The sequence below is a fragment of the Oncorhynchus mykiss genome, chromosome 22 (assembly GCF_013265735.2).
Source record: "Oncorhynchus mykiss isolate Arlee chromosome 22, USDA_OmykA_1.1, whole genome shotgun sequence".
Lineage (NCBI taxonomy): Eukaryota > Metazoa > Chordata > Actinopteri > Salmoniformes > Salmonidae > Oncorhynchus > Oncorhynchus mykiss.
Genome location: NC_048586.1, coordinates 41,628,728 through 41,645,566, shown reverse-complemented (window position 1 = coordinate 41,645,566; position 16,839 = coordinate 41,628,728).

Below are 16,839 nucleotides of genomic sequence, written 5' to 3'. Positions count from 1 at the left end.
AGGCGGTGATACAGCCTGACAGGATGCTCTCGATTGTGCATCTGTAGAAGTTTGTGAGTGCTTTTGGTGACAAGCCGAATTTCTTCAGCCTCCTGAGGTTGAAGAAGCGCTGCTGCGCCCTCTTCACGACGCTGTCTGTGTGGGTGGACCAATTCAGTTTGTCCGTGATGTGTACGCCGAGGAACTTAAAACTTACTACCCTCTCCACTACTGTCCCGATGTGGATAGGGGGGTGCTCCCTCTGCTGTTTCCTGAAGTCCACAATCATCTCCTTTGTTTTGTTGATGTTGAGTGTGAGGTTATTTTCCTGACACCACACTCCGAGGGCCCTTACCTCCTCCCTGTAGGCTGTCTCGTCGTTGTTGGTAATCAAGCCTACCACTGTAGTGTCGTCCGCAAACTTGATGATTGAGTTGGAAGCGTGCATGGCCACGAAGTCATGGGTGAACAGGGAGTACAGGAGAGGGCTCAGAACACAACCTTGTGGGGCCCCAGTGTTGAGGATCAGCGGGGTGGAGATGTTGTTACCTACCGTCACCACCTTGGGGCGGCCCATCAGGAAGTCCAGTACCCAGTTGCACAGGGCGGGGTCGAGACCCAGGGTCTCGAGCTTGGTTTGGAGGGTACTATGGTGTTAAATGCTGAGCTGTAGTCGATGGACAGCATTCTCACATAGGTATTCCTCTTTTCCAGATGGGTTAGGGCAGTGTGCAGTGAGGTTGCGATTGCTTCGTCTGTGGGCCTATTTGGGGGGTAAGCAAATTGGAGTGGGTCTAGGGTGTCAGGTTGGGTTGAGGTGATATGGTCAGTGACTAGTCTCTCAAAGCACTTCATGATGACAGAAGTGAGTGCTACGGAGCAGTAGTCGTTTAGCTCAGTTAGCTTTCTTGGGAACAGGGACAATGGTGGCCCCCTTGAAGCATATGGGAACAGCAGACTGGGATAAGGATTGATTGAGTATGTGATTGATTGATTGAGCCGTGCGAGGGTTAACAAGTATAAATGTTTTAATCACGCAGGCTGCAGTGAAAGAGAGTCCGCAGGTTTTGGTAGTGGGTCGGTGTCAGTGGCACTGTATTGTCCTCAAAGCGGGCAAAATAGTTATTTAGTCTGTCTGGGAGCAAGACATCCTGGTCCGCGACGGGGCTGGTTTTCTTTTTGTAATCCGTGATTGACTGTAGACTCTGCCACATACCTCTTGTGTCTGAGCCGTTGAATTGCGACTCTACTTTGTCTCTATACTGACACTTGGCTTGTTTGATTGCCTTACGGAGGGAATAGCTACACTGTTTGTATTCGGTCATGTTTCCGGTCACCTTGACCTGGTTAAAAGCAGTGGCTCGCGCTTTCAGTTTCACACGAATTCTGCCATCACTCCATGGTTTCTGGTTTGGGAATGCTTTAATCGTTGCTATGGGTACGACATCATCAATACACTTTCTAATGAACTCGCTCACCGAATCAGCGTATTCGTCAATGTTGTTGCTGGATGCAATGCGGAACAAATCCCAATCCACGTGATCGAAGCAGTCTTGAAGCGTGGAATCAGATTGGTCGAACCAGCGTTGAACAGACCTGAGCGCGTGAGCTTCTTGTTTTAGTTTCTGTCTGTAGGCTGGGAGCAACAAAATGGAGTCGTGGTCAGCTTTTCCAAAAGGAGGGCGGGGGAGGGCCTTATATGCATCATGGAAGTTAGAATAACAATGATCTAGGGTTTTAGCAGCCCTGGTTGCGCAATCGATATGCTGATACAATTTAGGGAGTCTAGTTTTCAGGTTAGCCTTGTTAAAATCCCTAGCTACAATGAATGCAGCCTCAGGATATGTGGTTTCCAGTTTGCATAGAGTCAAATAAAGTTCATTCAGGGCCATCGATGTGTCTGCTTGGGGGGGAATATATACGGCTGTGATTATAATTGAAGAGAATTCCCTTGGTAGATAATGCGGTCACATTTGATTGCGAGGAATTCTAAGTCAGGTGAACAGAAGGACTTGAGTTCATGTATGCTGTTATGATCACACCACGTCTTGTTAATCATAAGGCATACGCCCCCGCCCCTCTTCTTACCAGAAAGATGGTTGTTTCTGTTGGCGTGATGCGTGAAGAAACCAGCTGGCTGCACCGACCCCATTAGCGTCGGTGGTGGGGGTGGGGGACACACGATCCTGTGAAGCAGTGGTTCCCAAACATTTTATAGTCCCGTACCCCTTCAAACATTCAACCTCCAGCTGCGTACCCCCTCTAGCACCAGTGTCAGCGCACTCTCAAATGTTGTTTTTTGCCATCATTGTAAGCCTGCCACACAAACACTATACCATACATTTATTAAACATTTTTAATATGTTTAATAATATGAGCTTGTGAGTTTTTGTCACAACCCAGCTCCTGGGAAGTGACAAATAACTTTTATAGGACCAGGGCACAAATAATAATATAATAATAATAAATACTTTTTCTCTTTATTGAGCCATCTTACATACAAAACCTTATTTGTTCATCGAAAATTGTGAATAACTCACCACCAATGAGAAGGGTGTGCTTGAAAGGATGCACAAAACTCTGCAATGTTGGGTTGTCTTGGAGAGACTACCAGTCTTAAATCATTTTCCAAACACAGTCTCTGCCTGTATTTAGTTTTCATGTTAGTGATGAGAATCTACTCTCATAAAGTATTCACCCCCTTCACATTTGTCCTATTTTGTTGCCTTACAACCTGGAATTAAAATATATTTTTGGGGGGGTTGTATCATTTGATTTACACAACATGCCTACCACTTTGAAGATGCAAAATATTTTATATTGTGAAACAAACAATAATTAAACTTGAGCGTGGATAATTATTTACCCCCCCCCCTACCCCCTCTTGAGAGAGAGAGACACCTCTTGCAGCAATTACAGCTGCAAGTCTCTTGGGGTCCGTCTCTATAAGCTTGGCACATGGGGATGGTGTTCTAGGAGTGATGAGAGGTATTGAGTTTGCATTAGACAAAACAATTTCCTTGATGACTTGAAGCTACATTTTAGTCTCATCTGACCAGAGTACATTCTTCCATATGTTTGGGGAGTCTTCCAAATGCCTTTTGGTGAACACCAAACATGTTTGTTAATTTTTTTCTTTAAGCAATGGCTTTTACTGACCACTATTCCATAAAAGCCCAGCTCTGTGGAGTGTGCGGCTTAAAATGGTCCTATGGACAGATACTCCAATTTCCGCTGTGGAGCTTTGCAGCTCCTTCAGGGTTATCTTTGGTCTCTTTGTTGCCTCTCTGTTTAATGGCCTCCTTGCATGGTCCGTGAGTTTTGGTGGGTGGCCTCTCTTGGCAGGTTTGTTGTGGTGCCATATTATTTAATGGATTTAATGGTGCTCAGTGGGATGTTCAAAGTTTCAGATATTTTTTTATAACCCAATCCTGATCTGTACTTCTCCACAACTTTGTCCCTGACCTGTTTGGAGAGCTCCTTGGTCTTCATGGTGCCGCTTCCTTGGTCGTGCCCCTTGCTTAGTGGTTTTGCAGACTGGGGCTTTTCAGAAGAGGTGTATATATACTAAGACCATGTGACAGATCATGTGACACTTAAATTGCACACAGGTATACTTTATTTATGTAATTATGTGACTTCTGAAGGTAATTAGTTGCACCAGATCTTATTTAGGGGCTTCATAGCAAAGGGGTGAATACATATGCATGCACCACTTTTCAATTTTTTTAGTTATTTTTTAAATTTCACTTCACTAATTTGGACTATTTTGTGTATATCCATTAGATGAAATCCAAATAAATATCAATTTAAATTACAGGTTGTAATATAACTGTAACGGCTTTCTTCTTCCTCTTCTTCACATTTTATATTTCAAAGTAGCCACCCTGTGCCTTGATGACTTTGCACATTCTTGGCATTCTCTCAACCAGCTTCATGAGGAATGCTTTTCCAACTGTATTGAATGAGTTACCACGTATGCTGAGCACTTGTTGGCTGCTTTTAATTCACTATGCAGTCCAACTCATCCCAAACCATCTCAATTGGGATGAGGTCGGGTGATTGTGGAGGCCATGTCATCTGATGCAGCACTCCATCACACTCATTCGTGGTCAAATAGCACTTACGAAGCCTGGAGGCGTGTTGGGTCATTGTCCTGTAGAAAAACAAATGATAGTCCCACTAAGGGTATCCCAAGCGGGATTCTATTGCTGCAGAATTCTGTGGTAGCCATGTTGGTTAAGTGTGCCTTGAATTCTAAATAAATCACAGACAGTGTCACAAGCAAAGCACCCTCACACCATTACACCTCCTCAGCCATGCTTCACGGTGGGAACCACACATGCGTAGATCATCCGTTCACCTACTCTGCATCTTCCAAACATGGAACCAAACATTTCAAATTTGGACTCATCAGACCAAAGGACAGATTTCCACCGGTCTAATGTCCATTGCTCGTGTTCATTGGCCCAAGCAAGTCTCTTCTTATTATTGGTGTCCTTTAGTAGTGGTTTCTTTGAAGCAAATCGACCATGAAGGCCTGATTCCTGCAGTCTCCTCTGAACAGTTGATGTTGAGATGTGTCTTGTTACTGTCACGACTTCCGCCGAAGTTGGCTCTCCTGCCTGTTCGGGTGGTGCTCAGCGGTCGTCGTCACCGTCCTACTAGCCACCATCGATCCCTTTTTCGTTTGTCTGTTGGTTTTGTCTTATTAGTTTCACCTGTATGTATTTTTGTTTATTGACGTCCTTATATGTGGTAGGTTGTCCCGCCCTTGTTTCGTGCGGGATTGTTTTGGTTTCATGTGTTGTCGTGAATACGTATTGTGTTATTTGCTCCGATACATTTAATCCTGTGTTGGATTATTTCACCCTGTATTTTGGGTTGACTGTGTTTGGTTCCGGAGAATAAACATTCGACTCACTGCACCTGCTCTCTGCGCCTGATTCCACCCACCTTGTTAATACGTGACAGAATCCCGCACCACCAATGGAATCAGCAGGAGCAGCCGCGTCTCCTCTCCCATCGATGGAGGAGAGAGTCCTCCACCACACCAGCGTGCTCCATCGGATTGGTTCTGCCATGGACCAAATGATGGAGAGGATGGATCGATGGGAGAGGAGTGGTCTTCCCACATCATCTCCAGCACCTCCTGTTCCTGCGACCACATCTGGCTCCGGGGCTCTGCGGTTGACACTCCCACGGGAGTATGACGGAACGGCGGCTGGGTGCCAGGGTTTCCTCCTTCAACTGGAGCTATACCTGGCTACCGTGCGTCCTGCTCCCTCTGGAGAGGAGAGCGTGAGCGCCCTCGTCTCCTGCTTGACTGGGCGAGCCCTCGAGTGGGCCAACGCAGTATGGAATGGTCCGGACTCGGCAAGGGATAATTACCCAGAGTTCACCCGCCGATTCCGAGCTGTTTTTGACCATCCACCAGAGGGTCGGGCGGCGGGTGAACGGCTGTTCCACCTGCGGCAGGAGACGAGGAGCGCACAGGACTTTGCTCTGGAGTTCAGGACCTTGGCCGCAGGAGCAGGATGGAACGACAGGGCCTTGGTCGACCATTTCAGATGCAGTCTCAGGGAGGACGTCCGCAGGGAGCTGGCATGTCGGGACACCACCTGCACACTGGATGAGCTCATTGACTTGGCTATCCGTCTCGACAATCTGCTGGCTGCCCGCGGGCGTTCGGATCAGGCCCTGTCGTTTCCACTTCCCAGCCCTCCTGCCCCTATCCCTATGGAATTAGGAGGGGCAGCTTCGAGGGAGACCGGAGGAGGAGTGTCCTCCTGCACCAGTTGTGGTCGACGAGGGCACACGTCAGACCGGTGCTGGAGGAACTCGTCTGGGAGTCGGGAGGGCAGGCGGAGCACTGCTCGATCACCCCAGGTGAGTAAGCACCAGACTCACCCAGAGCCTCCTGTCGGTCATGTGTATGTTTTGACTTCTTTCCCTGGGTTTTTTCCCTCTCTACAGCATAAGGCGCTAGTCGATTCAGGCGCAGCTGGGAATTTCATGGATCGTGGACTTGCGTTAAGGCTAGGGATTCCCCTGGTGTCGGTAGACCAACCTTTCCCCGTGCACTCCTTAGATAGCCGACCATTAGGGTCAGGAGTGATTAGGGAGGCTACGGTGCCACTGGACATGGTAATGCAGGGGGATCATAAGGAGCAGATTAGTCTGTTCCTTATAGATTCACCTGCATTTCCGGTGGTGTTGGGGGTTCCCTGGTTAGCTCAACACAACCCGGTGATTTCCTGGCGACAGGGGGCTCTTAAGGGGTGGTCAGAGGAGTGTTCAGGTAGGTGTAGAGGAGTTGCCGTTGGTGCGACTACGGTGGAGAGTCCAGACCAAGTTTCCACCGTGCGCATTCCCTCTGAATATGCCGATTTGGCTATCGCCTTCAGTAAAAGGAAGGCGACCCAATTACCACCTCATCGTCGAGAGGACTGCGTGATAAACCTTCTGGAGAACGCTGCACTTCCTAGGAGTCACGTGTATCCATTGTCCCAGGAGGAGACGGTAGCGATGGAGACATACGTTGCTGAATCGCTGAGACAGGGGTACATTCGGCCCTCCGCATCACCCGTCTCCTCGAGCTTCTTTTTTGTGAAGAAGAAGGATGGATGTCTGCGTCCGTGCATTGATTATAGAGGTCTAAATTCCATCACAGTGGGGTTTAGTTACCCACTACCTCTCATCGCTACGGCGGTGGAATCATTTCACGGGGCGCGCTTCTTCACAAAACTGGACCTGAGGAGCGCGTATAATCTGGTGCGTATCCGGGGAGGAGAAGAGTGGAAAACTGCATTTAGTACTACATCTGGTCATTATGAGTACCGCGTCATGCCATACGGGTTGAAGAATGCTCCAGCCGTCTTCCAATCCTTCGTAGACGAGATTCTCCGAGACCTGCTCGGGCAGGGAGTGGTAGTGTACATCGATGACATCTTGATCTATTCTGCCACATGCGCGGCGCATGTGTCTCTGGTGCGTAAGGTACTTGGGCGACTGCTGGAGCATGACCTGTATTGCAAGGCGGAGAAATGTGAGTTTTTCAAACAGTCCGTTTCCTTCCTGGGATATCGTATTTCCACCTCTGGGGTGGTGATGGAGGATGACCGCGTTACAGCCGTGCGTAATTGGCCGACTCCGACCACGGTGAAAGAGGTGCAGCGGTTTTTAGGGTTTGCCAATTACTACCGGAGGTTTATCCGGGGTTTTGGTCAGGTAGCTGCTCCCATCACCTCGCTGCTGAAGGGAGGACCGGTGCGCTTGCGCTGGTCAGCAGAGGCGGGCAGAGCATTCACTCGTTTGAAGGAGCTGTTCACCAATGCGCCCGTGTTGGCGCATCCGGACCCCTCTTTAGCGTTCATAGTGGAGGTGGATGCGTCCGAGGCTGGGGTCGGAGCCGTGCTGTCCCAACGCTCGGGCGTGCCACCCAAACTTCGCCCTTGTGCTTTCTTTTCGAGCAAGCTCAGCCCAGCGGAGCGAAACTATGATGTGGGGGACCGGGAGTTGTTAGCTGTAGTCGAGGCTCTAAAGGTGTGGAGACATTGGCTTGAGGGGGCTAAACACCCCTTTCTCATCTGGACTGACCATCGTAATCTCGAGTATATCCGGGCAGCGAAGAGACTAAATCCACGTCAGGCTAGATGGGCCATGTTTTTTAACAGGTTCCGGTTTACCCTCTCATACCGGCCCGGCTCCCAAAACACCAAGGCCGGCGCGCTGTCCCGCCTCTATGATACCGAGGAGCGGCCCGTTGAGCCAACTCCCATCATTTCACCGTCATGTCTCGTGGCACCGGTGGTATGGGAGGTGGACGCGGAGATAGAGGAGGCCTCACGGTCAGAGCCGCCCCCCCCCCAACTGTCCAGTAGGAACCCAGTACGTACCGAGGGGGGTCCGGGACAAGCTGATTCGGTGGGCTCATACTCTCCCCTCCTCGGGTCATCCTGGCATCGAGAGGACAGTGCGGAGTCTGAGAGTGAGATACTGGTGGCCCACGCTAGCTAAAGACGTGAGATTTTATGTCTCCTCCTGCTCCGTGTGTGCTCAGAGCAAGGCTCCTCGGCACCTGCCTAGAGGGAAATTACAACCCCTCCCCGTTCCACAACGGCCGTGGACACACTTATCGGTGGACTTTCTTACCGACCTTCCCCCGTCCCAGGGAAGTACTACGATCCTGGTCGTTGTGGATCGGTTTTCTAAGTCCTGTCGTCTCATCCCGTTGCCCGGTCTCCCTACGGCCCTGCAGACTGCTGAGGCCTTGTTTACCCATGTCTTCCGGCACTATGGGGTGCCTGAGGACATCGTTTCTGATCGGGGTCCCCAATTCACGTCCAGAGTATGGAGGGCGTTTATGGAGAGACTGGGGGTCTCGGTCAGCTTAACCTCAGGTTTTCACCCCGAGAGTAATGGGCAGGTGGTAAACCAAGAGGTGGGCAGGTTTCTGCGGTCCTATTGCCGGGACCGGCCTGGTGAGTGGGCAAGGTATGTTCCCTGGGCTGAACTAGCTCAGAACTCCCTACGCCACTCCTCAACTAACTTGTCTCCTTTTGAGGGTGTGTTACAGGTTACAACTTCCTAGGTATTACCGTATTAACCCCTCGTTTCATGTGTCTCTCCTCAGGCCGGTGGTGGCTGGTCCCCTGCAAGAAGGTGAGGTGCCTGAGGTCCCTCCGCCCCCCCTGGACATCGAGGGGTCCCCGGCGTACACAGTTCGGGGCATTCTGGATTCGAGACGCCGGGTGGGGGGCCTACAGTACCTCGTGGACTGGGAGGGGTACGGTCCGGAGGAGAGATGCTGGGTTCCGGTGAGGGACATTTTGGACCCTTCTCTCCTGAGAGATTTCCACCGCCTCCACCCGGATCGCCCAGCACCTCGTCCTCCGGGTCGTCCTCGAGGACGGTGGCGGCGCGCTGCGGGGGCCGCGCGTCAGGGGGGGGGTACTGTCACGACTTCCGCCGAAGTTGGCTCTCCTGCCTGTTCGGGTGGTGCTCGGCGGTCGTCGTCACCGTCCTACTAGCCACCATCGATCCCTTTTTCGTTTGTCTGTTGGTTTTGTCTTATTAGTTTCACCTGTGTGTATTTTAGTTTATTGACGTCCTTATATGTAGTAGGTTGTCCCGCCCTTGTTTCGTGCGGGATTGTTTTGGTTTCATGTGTTGTCGTGAATACGTATTGTGTTATTTGCTCCGATACATTTAATCCTGTGTTGGATTATTTCACCCTGTATTTTGGGTTGACCGTGTTTGGTTCCGGAGAATAAACATTCGACTCACTGCACCTGCTCTGCGCCTGATTCCACCCACCTTGTTAATACGTGACAGTTACTTGAACTCTGTGAAGCATTTATTATTTGGGTGCAATCTGAGGCGATAACTCTAATGAACTTATCCTCTGCAGCTACAGGTAACTCTGGGTCTTCCTTTCCTGTGGCGGTCCTCGTGAGAGCCAGTTTCATCATTGTGCTTGATAGTTTTTGCGACAGCACTATGATTTTTTTAACACTTTTTGGGGTTACAACATTACTCCATATGTGTTATTTCATAGTGTTGATGTCTTCACTAGTATTCTACAATGTAGAAAATAGTAAAATAAAGAAAAACCCTTGAATGAGTAGGTGTGTCCAAACTTTTGACTGGTACTGTGTACGTTTTTATTGTATAATTTTTTTAAATTAATTCAGATGGGCTTCGGCTAACAAAGGAAAGGAGGGGTGCTCAACAAAAAGGACAAAGTCATGAGAAGGGCTTACCAAGAAAAAGTTCCAAAAGGACTGATTCGAGGTAGAGAGGAGTTGGAGCACTCAACAACAACAAAAAAGCAGAGATTGATTTCTTTTAGCTCACTTTAATCCATTGTACAGGATGTGAACAGGTGACTGACATTTTGATGTCAAGCTGACATTGAAACATCAATCACCTGTTTGCATCCAGTACAATTGATTTATTTTAGCTCATTTTCACCAATCTCTGATTTTTTTGTTGAGTGCTCCAATCCCTTTCTACCTCGAATTAGTCATTTTGGACGTTTTTCTTGGTAAGCACATCTACTATTGTTTTATATATTATGTTAAAATAATAAAAAATATGTGCCTAATTTGTATAAATACAGGACATTCGGAAAGTAATTAGACCCTTCACTTGGTCCACATTTTGTTCACATTTTGTTACAGCCTTATTCTAAAATGGAGTAAATATTTTTTGTCCCTCATCAATCTTAACACAATACAATAATCACAATAATCACAATAATCACAATAATCACAAAGCGAAAACAGGTTTTTTGAAATGTATTTAAAAAAACAAAAAAACAGATACCTTATTTACATAAGTATTCAGACCCTTTGCTATGAGATTCGAAATTGAGCTCGCTATTGCTCTCCTATCCTCTGTTACATCTGCAATTGCCACACCCTCTACTGCTGACACTCCCGCTAACCTGCTGCCACTCCCCCAGTGCTCACTCCTTCTTTCTCTCTGTGTGTGTGTGTGTGTGTGATTGTGTGGGCGGAGACGTGTGCTGGAGGCAGAGCAGATCCCCACCAGTTGCAACCTGTACCATAATCAAGACCTCTACAAATAATCAGCCCTGCCAATTCCCCGCTGCCAGATCGTAACCTCTGCTCAGTCAGTCTGCGTTTTTATCCGTTTGTTCCGGCATAGATCATGGTTTCGTGTTGTGCCTGGTTTCCCTTGCCTGACGCTGTTTTCCTCTCCGCTACAGTTCTGTCCGCTCTAATTCTGGTCCCTGTCTCCAGTCCCATGTCTCGTCAGTCCTGCTACCATGTCCTGGACCCCCCACTCTAATGATTCCTTGGATTCCTCTCTGGACCTGCTTACCCAGCCCCAACTCCCCTCGCTCCAGCCTCAGCCTCAGCACCTGGCTCCCTGCAACCCGCCCGAGCATTCTCTGGCCTGCACCCCATCTTTCCCCTGTTTTTCAATAAATCCCTTAGTTACCTTATCCCTGTCTCCTCATCTGAGTCTACTCGAGTTCACCTGCTCCGCTCTGCGTAACACCCTCAGGTCGGCCAATTCCTCCATGCACTCTTTAAATAGCCTACCTCCATGTCAGTGAAAGGTTGTCAAGTTAAAACCAGGACATGAATTGAGGGGGTGTGAGAGGATATTTCATAGGCCAACTTTTTTTATTTAAAAAAAATGGCAAAAAGACCAGGCCTACCCATTGTTGGGTCTGATTATATAAAGTGATCTATAAAAGTGCTTTGGTCTACAATGCTTTATGCTAGAAACAAGCTGTAAAATACCTGTGAAAGACATGACTCTGATGCATTGGGGATATCAGTGTTTAGTTTCTTTGACATTTAGAGGCTGAGCTACAACATCCTATAGCCAAGGAGACCAAACATTTACTTTGCTTGGGAAAAAATCTAATTCTGTCACTATCAATTGAATAAGCTATTCACTTTCTGTACAATAGATGTTTAAATCCAGACAGCTTTTACAGAAACACTTGTAACATTCTCACGTTGGGTTAAGTCACATTGATCAGTAGCCAGCAGTTAAAACTGACGTTTTTTCTGCATTGGTAGACCTACTTTGTCTGGGGTGGAAAGGTAGGCCTTACTTTGTCTGGGGTGGAAAAGTAGGCCTTACTTTGTCTGGGGTGGAAAGGTAGGCCTTACTTTGTCTGGGGTGGAAAGGTAGGCCTTACTTTGTCTGGGGTGGAAAGGTAGGCCTTACTTTGTCTGGGGTGGAAAGGTAGACCTACTTTGTCTGGGGTGGAAAGGTAGACCTTACTTTGTCTGGGGTGGAAAGGTAGACCTACTTTGTCTGGGGTGGAAAGGTAGACCTACTTTGTCTGGGGTGGAAAGGTAGACCTACTTTGTCTGGGGTGGAAAGGTAGGCCTACTTTGTCTGGGGTGGAAAGGTAGGCCTACTTTGTCTGGGGTGGAAAGGTAGGCCTACTTTGTCTGGGGTGGAAAGGTAGACCTACTTTGTCTGGGGTGGAAAGGTAGACCTACTTTGTCTGGGGTGGAAAGGTAGACCTACTTTGTCTGGGGTGGAAAGGTAGACCTACTTTGTCTGGGGTGGAAAGGTAGACCTACTTTGTCTGGGGTGGAAAGGTAGACCTTACCTTTGAAAGTTTCATGCTCAGATTCCTAATTTAGTCTCAAATGTTATTATTTGCAAACAAGGACAGTTTCGTTGTAAACAAGACACTGATTTGGCATTGGAGAAATGTAAGATGAACCAATAGGCCTATCTATTTTGGTCATTTGTGTGGTATTAAAAATAGATTGTGCTAATATGTAGAATTGCATGAAATGTTCATTTTTTTCGTACCTGCAAGATTCATGCAATATGATGATAGAGCTCTTTCCACCCCTACTCTTCTCCACGGGATCTGAGAACCCACAACCTTCTGGCCCGCAGCCCTGTGCGCTATCAACATTCCCACGTTGCCATCTAATGCTAACAGGATGAAGAACAGTTTCTATAACTGAATATCTAAGGCTCTGGTCTCCAATAAATGAGGCTAAACTGACATGTTGTCTGCTATCCACTTTATGTTGTAATTATAGGGGAGCGTCATTTAATTACATTTTTTAAAATAACGTTCAGGGAGGGTTTAGATATAATATATTTTGCTGAAAGGAGGGCCATCCATTTTCATTTCAGAGAGTTACAATTTTCTCCATGTAACCCTTATTATGAATAACATTCAATCCCTCATATACACAACGGAAAGACAATGTACAGCAATCCATTGAGCGCATCTACACCATGTGTTTGACAGGTCATTGCAAAACATTTCCGCGGTCATAATGTACATGGGGGAAAAACAACAGGCACAAGCAAGAGTATGAAGAGTCGCAGGAGTAAAATAAAAGCAATCAATCAAGAGAGATTTAAGTGACAAGTGGAATTTTGCGTCCCTCAAACACAGGAAATAGATGGCTGAAGAAGACGGATCCTCAGGTGGGCGGGGCATGGACATTGCTACTCCCTGGCTCTCTGAAACTCTCTCTTTATCGTCTTTCTTTCGCTCCCTCTCTACTAGGTGGTGTGCCATCTATATGTTGTGGAGGTGGCTGGGTATTGAGTGGAAGGACAAACAGTGGGATGAAGGGATACATAGAGATGAAACCGAGAGGAATGTAGGTGAGAAGGAGAAATGAAGTGATAAAACTAATTGAAGATAGCATCTCTCTGTCATTATAATCTCGTTCCTATTTATTTAGTTATTTACGTTATCCATCATTTTGTTCCTGTAAATGGAGAGGCAATCAAAGGACATGAAATCAAATATTTATTCTCTCCCCTGCTACTAGAGGCAAAGAGACTAGAGGGACCACCTATTGAAAGAAACATTGCAGTTGCTGTGCTCCTAGTAAACCCTGATGCCATGGCAACCCCCAGAGTGCACCCTGGCAAAACGCCATAGCCTTTGTGTTGAAGAGAGAGAGAGAGAGAGAGAGAGAGAGAGAGAGAGAGAGAGAGAAAACAGGGGGTTGAGAGAGCTGGATAGAGGGAAGAGAGCAATACTACTAGTAGGATAGAGATAAATACTACATGTGGGGATATGGGTACACTGTGCTATACGCTGTTCCTAGAGGAAAATGGGGACACTAGGATTTATTACTGTGTACTAAACTACAAGCAAGTGATATATTCAATGATCAATAAAAAGTGCACAAATGGCTTTAATGAACAACAACCATATACCAGTAATCAGAATATCCAAACTTTGAGTGATGGGGTTTGTTGGAGCATGCATGTTCATTATTAGTTGGCATTGCAGACACCATTATCTCATGCTATTAATTCTGCATCCAAAATGTTTTGCCTCCTCATTTATTTATACGCAACATGGTATGTAAATTAGATCAAACTGTAGCTGCGAGATGGCTTGGTATATTCACATTAATAAAGGGCTAATGTCCACCTATTAGATTGCCATCTCTGCAGACAGCTGTGTGGAAGGGTATAATCAGTGGGCGAATTTGTTTTCATTTCCGCTCGTGTGATGGATCGCATCTCGCATCCTGAGGCCGAGGCTATCAGCATGTCCCCAGTTTGAGTGACGGCTAAGTTGATTTGGCTAGGGTTACATTTGGGAAGGCTGCTGGGTTCGAATACTAGTCATTTGAGGAATCTTGAATTTCATATCTCTATTACTCAGCTTGAAGTTATTAAGAGAAGGGCCGCAAGTAGCAATGAGATCCTACTCCTCTATCCAATACATGTTCCATGTTACATGTACAGTGGGGAGAACAAGTATTTGATACACTGCCGATGTTGCAGGTTTTCCCACTTACAAAGCATGTAGAGGTCTGTATACTGTACACTTCAACTGTGAGAGACGGAATCTAAAACAAAATTTTGTACGTTTGCCCACTGACAAAGAAATGATCCGTCTATAATTTTAATGGTAGGTTTATTTGAACAGTGAGAGACAGAATAACAACGACAAAAATCCAGAAAAACTCATATCAAAAATGTAATGAATTGATTTGCATTTTAATTTGCATTTTAATGAGAGAAATAAGTATTTGACCACCTCTCAATCGGAAAGATTTCTGGCTCCCAGTTGTCTTTTATACAGGTAACGAGCTGAGATTAGGAGCAAACTCTTAAAGGGAGTGCTCCTAATCTCAGTTTGTTACCTGTATAAAAGACACCTGTCCATAGAAGCAATCAATCAATCAGATTCCAAACTCTCCAACATGGCCAAGACCAAAGAGCTCTCCAAGGATGTCAGGGACAAGATTGTAGACCTACACAAGGCTGGAATGGGATACAAGACCATCGCCAAGCAGAGGGGTCAAATACTTATTTCCCTCATTAAAATGCAAATCAATTTATAACATTTTTGAAATGCGTTTTTCTGTATTTTTTGTTGTTATTCTGTCTCTCACTGTTCAAATTAACCTACCATTAAAATTATAGACTGATCATGTTTTGGTTTTGCCATGGCACTACACAGCTGATTCAAATAATCAACTAATTATCAAGCTACGATCATTTGAATCAGCTGTGTAGTGTTAGGGCAAAAAACACAACGTGCACCCCTTGGGTTCCAGAGGACTGAGCTTGGGAAACACTGCTTTGATTTAACATTTGTCAGTTAATGTATATGGTCCAGTACAATCTCAAGACCATGCAGAGTTGAAAAATATTGCAGAGTGAAACAAAAGCCAAAGTCGGATGTGTTATTGCTTGTGGGAAACCTGGTGTATTGGTACTGGTACTGGTACTGGTTGTAGATGGTGCAAAATCTGTTGTGTTGGTATGGGTTGTGGAAGAAGCATTTACCAGAGATATCCAAAGACGGAGTGTTGGTTTTTACCATGGCACAGTTTGATATGACCTAGTTCTATTAGTGTAATTCCTGAATGTTTAATGCATTCACTCTGTATCACAACGATACAATGACGAAACATGACAAGATGGAACATGGCATCAAATGTGCAGAAGTCAATGTGGTCGCTGGAGGGAAGACTAAAAGGATTTACCACAACCTGTGATGTACTGTGAGACTGGGGCTGACATATACCCACCACAGACTGGGGCTGATATATACCCACCACAGACTGGGGCTGACACTTACCCACCACAGACTGGGGCTGACATTTACCCACCACAGACTGGGGCTGATATATTCCCACCACAGACTGGGGCTGACACTTACCCACCACAGACTGGGGCTGAAACTTACCTACCACAAGCTGGGGCTGACATTTACTCACCACAGACTGGGGCTGACATTTACCCACCACAGACTGGGGCTGACATTTACCCACCACAGACTGGGGCTGACATTTACCCACCACAGACTGGGGCTGACATTTACCCACCACAGACTGGGGCTGACATTTACCCACCATAGACTGGGGCTGACATTTACCCACCACAGACTGGGGTTGACATTTACCCACCACAGACTGGGGCTGACATTTACCCACCACAGACTGGGGCTGATATTTACCCACCACAGACTGGGGCTGAAACTTACCCACCACAGACTGGGGCTGACATTTACCCACCACAGACTGGGGCTGACATTTACCCACCACAGACTGGGGCTGATATTTACCCACCACAGACCGGGGCTGATATTTACCCACCACAGGCTGGGGCTGACACTTACGCACCACAGATTGGGGCTGACATTTACTCACCACAGACTGGGGCTGAAACTTACCCACCACAGACTGGGGCTGACACTTACCCACTACAGACTGGGGCTGAAACTTACCCACCACAGACTGGGGCTTACCCACCAAAGACTGAAAAACATGTCTGGACACAGTCCAAATAGGCAACCTCCTTCTCACACGAAGACAAGTCTTCACAACAAAATAGTTGGTGAAACGAATAAATCACGTAACAAAATATTAGTTTGTATTACTCTCATGGGAAAAGTAAGGATTTACTCTGAAAGCGATCAATGATTTCTGAATCTTTAAATTCAACTGTAATGATGGATAAACTAAAGGTCTTATCAAAATGAGGAAGAGTGGAGGTAACTGAAGAAGATGATCAGTACTGCCAGCACAGATTCCAGGTTGAAAAACACTCCTCCTCATTCCCTCTTACTCCTTCTGCAAAATGACACACCTGGCAGTGTGTTTGTGTGTGTGTGTGTGGGGGGGGGGGGGGGGGGGGGTACAAGTGTTTCTGCAGTGACTAGTACACATAGGAAGAGCGATGAACAGTGTGAGTGTTAATATGTGAGTGTGTTTTTGCTGCCATTTTGGTATTTTAATAGGATCCCCATTAGCTGTTGTGAAAGCAGCAGCTACTCTTCCTGGAGTCCAACACAGAACATTAAACAAGACATAATACAGAACATTAATAGACAAGAACAACTCAAGGACAGAA